Source organism: Triticum urartu, chromosome 2 (assembly GCF_003073215.2).
Source record: "Triticum urartu cultivar G1812 chromosome 2, Tu2.1, whole genome shotgun sequence".
Taxonomy (NCBI): domain Eukaryota; kingdom Viridiplantae; phylum Streptophyta; class Magnoliopsida; order Poales; family Poaceae; genus Triticum; species Triticum urartu.
Genome location: NC_053023.1, coordinates 598,399,447 through 598,409,697, shown reverse-complemented (window position 1 = coordinate 598,409,697; position 10,251 = coordinate 598,399,447).

Below are 10,251 nucleotides of genomic sequence, written 5' to 3'. Positions count from 1 at the left end.
CCTTAACGGAACTATTCTCCCTGGAAGATGTTTCTTACTACCCATGTAATATAACATAGCTAGTTGGGTACTTTTCTGTTCAAGCACTTATGACCCCTACGCCTGGTTTCCATGCATACCCCGGTTTTTACATAATTGAGCGGGTATTCGGATACACTCCGGATATCGGGTCCAGAGGTCGAAGCGAAAAGGTCCGCCATGACCAATGATTTAGAATCCGGCTAGGGACATTACATATGTCACTTAAAGTACACAGTCACTAAGACTGATTTGTTGGGGAACGTAGTAATTTCAAAAAAATTCCTACGCACACGCAAGATCATGGTGATGCATAGCAACGAGGGGAGAGTGTGATCTACGTACCCTTGTAGACCGACAGCGGAAGTGTTAGCACAACGCGGTTGATGTAGTCGTACGTCTTCACGGCCCGACCGATCAAGCACCGAAACTACGACACCTCCAAGTTCTAGCACACGTTCAGCTCGATGACGATCCCCGAACTCCGATCCAGCAAAGTGTCGGGGAAGAGTTCCGTCAGCACGACGGCGTGGTGACTATCTTGATGTACTACCGTCGCAGGGCTTCGCCTAAGCACCGGTACAATATTATCGAGGATTATGGTGGAAGGGGGCACCGCACACGGCTAAGAATATGATCACGTGGATCAACTTGTGTGTCTAGGGGTGCCCTCTGCCCCCGTATATAAAGGAGCAGGGGAAGGTGCGGCCGGCCAGGAGGAGGGCGCGCCAGGAGGAGTCCTACTCCCACCGGGAGTAGGATTCCCCCCTTTCCTAGTTGGAATAGGATTCGGGAGGGGGAAAGAGGAGAGAGAGAAGGAAGGGGGGGCGCCGCCCCCCTCTCCTTGTCCTATTCGGACTAGGGGGGAGGGGCGCGCGGCCCAGCCCTGGCCACCTCTCCTCTCTTCCACTAAAGCCCACTAAGGCCCATATACCTCCCGGGGGGTTTCGGTAACCTCCCGGTACTCCGGTAAAATCCCGATTTCACCCGGAACACTTCCGATATCCAAATATAGGCTTCCAATATATCAATCTTTATGTCTCGACCATTTCAAGACTCCTCGTCATGTCCGTGATCACATCCGGGACTCCGAATAAACTTCGGTACATCAAAATGCATAAACTCATAATATAACTGTCATCAAAACCTTAAGCGTGCGGACCCTATGGGTTCGAGAACAATGTAGGCATGACCGAGACACGTCTCCGGTCAATAACGAATAGCGGAACCTGGATGCTCATATTGGCTCCCACATATTCTACGAAGATCTTTATCGGTCAGACCGCATAACAACATACGTTGTTCCCTTTGTCATCGGTATGTTACTTGCCCGAGATTCGATCGTCGGTATCTCAATACCTAGTTCAATCTCGTTACCGGCAAGTCTCTTTACTCGTTTCTTAATACATCATCTTGCAACTAACTCATTAGTTGTAATGCTTGCAAGGCTTATGTGATGTGCATTACCGAGAGGGCCCAGAGATACCTCTCCGACAATCGGAGTGAAAAATCCTAATCTCGAAATACGCCAACCCAACATGTACCTTTGGAGACACCCGTAGAGCTCCTTTATAATCACCCAGTTACGTTGTGATGTTTGGTAGCACACAAAGTGTTCTTCCGGTAAACGGGAGTTGCATAATCTCATAGTCACAGGAACATGTATAAGTCATGAAGAAAGTAATAGCAACATACTAAACGATCGAGTGCTAAGCTAACGGAATGGGTCAAGTCAATCACATCATTCTCCTAATGATGTGATCCTGTTAATCAAATAACAACTCTTTGTCTATGGTTAGGAAACATAACCATCTTTGGTTAACGAGCTAGTCAAGTAGAGGCATACTAGTGACACTCTGTTTGTCTATGTATTCACACATGTATTATGTTTCCGGTTAATACAATTCTAGCATGAATAATAAACATTTATCATGAAATAAGGAAATAAATAATAACTTTATAATTGCCTCTAGGGCATATTTCCTTCAGTCTCCCACTTGCACTAGAGTCAATAATCTAGTTCACATCGCCATGTGATCAATAGTTCACATCTTTATGTGGTTAACACCCATAGTTCACATCGATATGTGACCAACACCCAAGGGTTTACTAGATTCAGTAATCTAGTTCACATTGCTATGTGATTAACACCCAAATAGTACTAAGGTGTGATCATGTTTTGCCTGTGAGAGAAGTTTAGTCAATGGGTCTGCCGTATTCAGATCCATAAGTATTTTGCAATTTTCTATGTCTACAATACTCTGCACGGAGCTACTTTAGGTAATTGCTCCCACTTTCAATATGTATCCAGATGAAGACTAAGAGTCATCCGGATCAGTGCCAAAACTTGTATCGACATAACCCTTTTACGACGAACCTTTTGTCACCTCCATAATCGAGAAACATATCCTTATTCCACTAAGGATAATTTTGACCGCTGTCCAGTGATCTACTCCTAGATCACTATTGTACTCCCTTGCCAAAATTAGTGTAGGGTATACAATAGGTCTGGTACACAGCATGGCATACTTTATAGAACCTATGGCCAAGGCATAGGGAATGACTTTCATTCTGATTCTATTTTCTGCCGTGGTCGGGCTTTGAGTCTTACTCAACTTCACACCTTGTAACGCAGGCAAGAATTCTTTCTTTGACTGTTCCATTTTGAACTACTTCAAAATATTGTCAGGGTATGTACTCATTGAAAAAACTTATCAAGCGTCTTGATCTATCTCTATAGATCTGAATGCTCAATATGTAAGCAGCTTCACCAAGGTTTTCTTTGAAAAAATCCTTTCAAACACTCCTTTATGCTTTGCAGAATAATTCTACATTATTTCCGATCAACAATATGTCATACACATATACTTATCAGAAATGATGTAGTGCTCCCACTCACTTTCTTGTAAATACAGGCTTCACCGCAAGTCTGTATAAAACTATATGCTTTGATCAACTTATCAAGCGTATATTCCAACTCCGAGATGCTTGCACCAGTCCATAGATGGATCGCTAGAGTTTGCATATTTTGTTAGCACCTTTAGGATTGACAAAACCTTCTGGTTGTATCATATACAACTCTTCTTTAAATCCATTAAGGAATGTAGTTTTGTTTATCCATTTGCCAGATTTCATAAAATTGCGGCAATTGCTAACATGATTTGAACAGACTTAAGCATCGCTACGAGTGAGGAAATTTCATCGTAGTCAACACCTTGAACTTTGTCAAAAACATTTTTCGACAAGTCTAGCTTTATAGATAGTAACACTACTATCAGCGTCCGTCTTCCTCTTGAAGATCCATTTATTTTCTATGGCTTGCCGTTCATCGGGCAAATCCATCAAAGTCCATACTTTGTTCTCATACATGGATCATATCTCAGATTTCATGGCCTCAAACCATTTCGCGGAATTTGGGCTCATCATCGCTTCCTCATAGTTCGCAAGTTCATCATGGTCTAGTAACATGACTTCCAGAACAGGATTACCGTACCACTCTGGTGCGGATCTCACTCTGGTTAACCTATGAGATTCGGTAGTTACTTGATCTGAAGTTACATGATCATTATCATTAGCTTCCTCACTAATTGGTGTAGTAGTCACAGGAACAGATTTCTGTGATGAACTACTTTCCAATAAGGGAGAAGGTACAATTACCTTATCAAGTTCTACTTTCCTCCCACTCACTTCTTTCGAGAGAAACTCCTTCTCTAGAAAGGATCCATTCTTAGCAACGAACATCTTGCCTTCGGATCTGTGATAGAAGGTGTACCCAACATTTTTCTTTTGGGTATCCTATGAAGACGCACTTCTCCGATTTGGGTTTGAGCTTATCAGGTTGAAACTTTTTCACATAAGCATTGCAACCTCAAACTTTAAGAAACGACAGCTTAGGTTTCCTGTCAAACCATAGTTCATACGGTGTCGTCTCAACGGATTTAGATGGTGCCCTATTTAACGTGAATGCAGCTGTCTCTAATGCATAATCCCAAAATGATAGTGGTAGATTGGTAAGAGACATCATAGTTCGCACCATATCTAATAATGTACGGTTATGACGTTTGGACACACCATTATGCTGTGGTGTTCCAGGTGGCGTGAGTAGTGAAACTATTTCACATTGTTTTTAATCGAAGGCCAAACTCGTAACTCAAAATTTTTACTTCTGCGATCATATCGTAGAAACTTTTTATTTTTGTTACGATGATTCTCCACTTCACTCTGAAATTCTTTGAACTTTTCAAATGTTTCAAACTTGTGTTTCATCAAGTAGATATACCCATATCTGCTCAAATCATCTGTGAAGGTCAGAAAATAATGATACCCGCCGCGAGCCTCAACACTCATCGGATCACATACATCAGTATGTATTATTTCCAATAAGTCAGTTGCTCGCTCCATTGTTCCGGAGAATGGAGTCTTAGTCATCTTGCCCATAAGGCATGGTTCGCAAGCATCAAGTGATTCATAATCAAGTGATTCCAAAATCCCATCAGCATGGAGTTTCTTCATGCGCTTTACACCAATATGACCTAAACGGCAGTGCCACAAATAAGTTGCACTATCATTATTAACTTTGCATCTTTTGTCTTCAATATTATGAATATGTGTATCACTACGACCGAGATCCAATGAACTATTTTCATTGGGTGTCTAACCATATAACGTTTTATTCATGTAAACAGAACAACAATTATTCTCTAACTTAAATGAATAACCGTATTGCAAAAAACATGATCAAATCATATTCATGCTCAACGCAAACACCAAATAACACTTATTTAGGTTCAACACTAATCCCGAAAGTATAGGGAGTGTGCGATGATGATCATATCAATCTTGGAACTACTTCCAACATACATCGTCACTTCACCCTTAACTAGTTTCTGTTCATTCTACAACTCCCATTTCGAGTTACTACTCTTTAGCAACTGAACCAGTATCAAATACCGAGGGGTTGCTACAAACACTAGTAAAATACACATTAATAATCTTTATATCAAATATACCTTTGTTCACTTTGCCATCTTTCTTATCCGCCAAATACTTGGGGTAGTTCTGCTTCCAGTGACCAGTCCCTTTGCAGTAGAAGCACTTAGTCTCAGGCTTAGGATCAGACTTGGGCTTATTCACTTGAGCAGCAACTTGCTTGCCGTTCTTCTTGAAGTTCCCCTTCTTCCCTTTGCCCTTTTATTGAAACTAGTGGTCTTGTCAACCATCAACACTTGATGTTTTTCTTGATTTCTACCTTCGTTGATTTCAGCATCACGAAGAGCTTGGGAGTTGTTTCTGTTATCCCTTGCATATTATAGTTCATCACGAAGTTCTACTAACTTGGTGATGGTGACTAGAGAATTCTGTCAATCACTATCTTATCTGGAAGATTAACTCCCACTTGATTCAAGTGATTGTAGTACCCAGACAATCTGAGCACATGCTCACTAGTTGAGCGATTCTCCTCCATCTTTTAGCTATAGAACTTGTTGGAGACTTCATATCTGTCAACTCGGGTATTTGCTTGAAATATTAACTTCAACTCCTGGAACATCTCATATGGTCCATGACATTCAAAATGTCTTTGAAGTCCCGATTCTAAGCCATTAAGCATGGTGCTCTTAAACTAGCAAGTAGTCATCATATTGAGCTAGCCAAACGTTCATAACGTCTGCATCTGCTCCTGCAATAGGTCTGTCACCTAGCGGTGCATCAAGGACATAATTCTTCTGTGCAGCAATGAGGATAAACCTCAGATCACGGATCCAATCCGCATCATTGCTACTAACATCTTTCAACACAATTTTCTCTAGAAACATATCAAAATAAACACAGGGAAGCAACAACGCGAGCTATTGATCTACAACATAATTTTCAAAATACTACCAGGACTAAGTTCATGATAAATTTAAGTTCAATTTAATCATATTACTTAAGAACTCCCACTTAGATAGACATCCCTCTAGACTCTAAGTGATCACGTGATCCAAATCAACTAAACCATGTCCGATCATCACGTGAGATGGAGTAGTTTCATTGGTGAACATCACTATGTTGATCATATCTACTATATGATTCACGCTCGACCTTTCGGTCTCCGTGTTCCGAGGCCATATCTGTATATGCTTGGCTCGTCAAGTATAACCTAAGTATTCCGCGTGTGCAACTGTTTTGCACCCGTTGTATTTGAACGTAGAGCCTAACACACCCGATCATCACGTGGTGTCTCAGCATGAAGAACTCTCGCAACGGTGCATACTCAGGGAGAACACTTCTTGATAATTAGTGAGAGATCATCTTAAAATGCTACCGTCAATCAAAGCAAGATAAGATGCATAAAAGATAAACATCACATGCAATCAATATAAGTGATATGATATGGCCATCATCATCTTGTGCTTGTGATCTCCATCTTCGAAGCACCGTCGTGATCACCATCGTCACCGGCGCGACACCTTGATCTCCATCGTAGCATCGTTGTCGTCTCGCCAATCTTATGCTTCCACGACTATCGCTACCGCTTAGTGATAAAGTAAAGCATTACAGCGCGATTGCATTGCATACAATAAAGCGACAACCATATGGCTCCTGCCAGTTGCCGATAACTCGGTTACAAAACATGATCATCTCATACAATAAAATTTAGCATCATGTCTTGACCATATCACATCACAACATGCCCTGCAAAAACAAGTTAGACGTCCTCTACTTTGTTGTTGCAAGTTTTACGTGGCTGCTACGGGCTTAAGCAAGAACCAATCTTACCTACGCATCAAAACCACAACGATAGTTTGTCAAGTTGGTGTTGTTTTAACCTTCGCAAGGACCGGGCATAGCCACACTCGGTTCAACTAAAGTTGGAGAAACTGTCACCCGCTAGCCACCTTTGTGCAAAGCACGTCGGGAGAACCGGTCTCGCGTAAGCGTACGCGTAATGTCGGTCCGGGCCGCTTCGTCCAACAATACCGCCGAACCAAAGTATGACATGCTGGTAAGCAGTATGACTTATATCGCCCACAACTCACTTGTGTTCTACTCGTGCATATAACATCAACACATAAAACCTAGGCTCTAATGCCACTGTTGGGGAACATAGTAATTTCAAAAAAATTCCTACGCACACGCAAGATTATGGTGATGCATAGCAACGAGGGGAGAGTGTGATCTACGTACCCTTGTAGACCGACAGCGGAAGCGTTAGCACAACGCAGTTGATGTAGTCGTACGTCTTCACGTCCCGACCGATCAAGCACCGAAACTACGGCACCTCCGAGTTCTAGCACACGTTCAGCTCGATGACGATCCCCGGACTCCGATCCAGCAAAGTGTCGGGGAAGAGTTCCGTCAGCACGACGGTGTGGTGACGATCTTGATGTACTACCATCGCAGGGCTTCGCCTAAGCACCGCTACAATATTATCGAGGATTATGGTGGAAGGGAGCACCGCACACGGCTAAGAATATGATCACGTGGATCAACTTGTGTGTCTAGGGGTGCCCCCTGCCCCCGTATATAAAGGAGCAGGGGAAGGTGCGGCCGGCCAGGAGGAGGGCGCGCCAGGAGGAGTCCTACTCCCACCGGGAGTAGGATCCCCCCTTTCCTAGTTGGAATAGGATTCGGGAGGGGGAAAGAGGAGAGAGAGAAGGAAGGGGGGGCGCCGCCCCCCTCTCCTTGTCCTATTCGGACTAGGGGGAGGGGCGCGCGGCCCAGCCCTGGCCACCTCTCCTCTCTTCCACTAAAGCCCACTAAGGCCCATATACCTCCCGGGGGGTTTCGGTAACCTCCCGGTACTCCGGTAAAATCCCGATTTCACCCAGAACACTTCCGATATCCAAATATAGGCTTCCAATATATCAATCTTTATGTCTCGACCATTTCAAAACTCCTCGTCATGTTCGTGATCACATCCGGGACTCCGAACAAACTTCGGTACATCAAAATGCATAAACTCATAATATAACTGTGATCAAAACCTTAAGCGTGCGGACCCTACGGGTTCGAGAACAATGTAGACATGACTGAGACACGTCTCCGGTCAATAACCAATAGCGGAACCTAGATGCTCATATTGGCTCCCACATATTCTACGAAGATCTTTATCGGTCAGACCACATAACAACATACGTTGTTCCCTTTGTCATCGGTATGTTACTTGCCCGAGATTCGATCGTCGGTATCTCAATACCTAGTTCAATCTCGTTACCGGCAAGTCTCTTTACTCGTTTCTTAATACATCATCTTGCAACTAACTCATTAGTTGTAATGCTTGCAAGGCTTATGTGATGTGCATTACCGAGAGGGCCCAGAGATACCTCTCCGACAATCGGAGTGACAAATCCTAATCTCGAAATACGCCAACCCAACATGTACCTTTGGAGACACCTGTAGAGCTCCTTTATAATCACCCAGTTACGTTGTGATGTTTGGTAGCACACAAAGTGTTCTTCCGGTAAACGGGAGTTGCATAATCTCATAGTCACAGGAACATGTATAAGTCATGAAGAAAGTAATAGCAACATACTAAACGATCGAGTGCTAAGCTAACGGAATGGGTCAAGTCAATCACATCATTCTCCTAATGATGTGATCCCGTTAATCAAATAACAACTCTTTGTCTATGGTTAGGAAACATAACCATCTTTGATTAACGAGCTAGTCAAGTAGAGGCATACTAGTGACACTCTGTTTGTCTATGTATTCACACATGTATTATGTTTCCGGTTAATACAATTCTAGCATGAATAATAAACATTTATCATGAAATAAGGAAATAAATAATAACTTTATTATTGCCTCTAGGGCATATTTCCTTCATGATTAAATTCTTCTTCTATACCATCCAACAGGCTGTCTAGCCTACAATCCTGTTGTGAATACTTTGCGGCTAATTCCACTTGATCATACACTAAACTGACGGGGATCTCCTCCCCATCAGGCCCCACTGGTCCGACCTCGGTCATGTGGTTTGGGTCCGCTTTGGTATATCACGTCTTCACCATAGCCCAGGCTTCCTGTAACGCCCTCGATGCGGCTATATCTCCCACGTGTCGAAGCACGACTTAGAGGCATAACCGCATTGAAAGCAATGTCGCAAGTGAGGCAATCTTCGCAAAAAAACCCATGCAATACATAAGGGAAAAGAGATACATAGTTGGCTTACAATCGCCACTTCACACAATACATGAATAAAGCATTACATCATCCAGATACAAACAAGGTCTGACTACGGAACCAAAATAAAAGAAGAACCCCAAATGCGACAAAGGTCCCTGATCGACCCCATCTGGGCTCCACTACTGATCAACTAGAACGAAACGACACAAAGGACAAGATCTTCATCGAGCTCCTCCTGAGCTTGGTTGCGTCTCCTGGAATGGCATCATCGGCACTTGCAAGCTGGTTTTGGAAGTATCTGTGAGTCACGGGGACTCAGCAATCTCACACCCTCGCGATCAAGACTATTTAAGCTTATGGGTAAGGTAAAGGTATGAGGTGAAGCTGCAGCAAGCGACTAGCATATATGGTGGCTAACATATTCGCAAAAGAGAGCGAGAAGAGAAGGCAAAGCACGATCGAGAAACTATGATCAAGAAGTGATCCTAGAACAACCTACGTCAAACATTACTCCAACACCGTGTTCACTTCCCGGACTCCGCCGGAAAGAGACCATCATGGTAACACACGCTGTTGATTCATTTTAATTAAGGTCAACTTCAGGTTTTCTACAATCGGTCGTTAACAAATTCCCATCTGCCCATAACCGCGGGCACGGCTTTCGATAGTTCAAATCCCTGCAGGGGTGTTCCAACTTAGCCCATGACAAGCTCTCATGGTCAATGAAGGAATAGACCTCCTCCCGAGACATTCCGATCAGACTCGGTATCCCGGTTCTACAAGACATCCTCGACAATGGTAAAAAAAGTCCAGCAAGACCACCCGATGCGCCGACATCCCGATAGGAGCTGCACATATCTCGTTCTCAGGGCAACACCGGATAAGCAATCCGTACAACTAAAACCAGCCCTTGAGTTTCCCCGAGGTGGCGCTGCAAGGGGCTCTAGTTTGGACCAACGCTTAGACAAGCACTGGCCCGGGGGGTTAAAATAAGATGACCCTCGGGATGCGCGACTCCCAAGGGAAAAAGGCTAGGTGGCGAATGGTAAAACCAAGGTTGGGCCTTGCTGGAGGAGTTTTATTCAAAGCGAACTGTCAAGGGGTTCCCATTATAACCCAACCGCG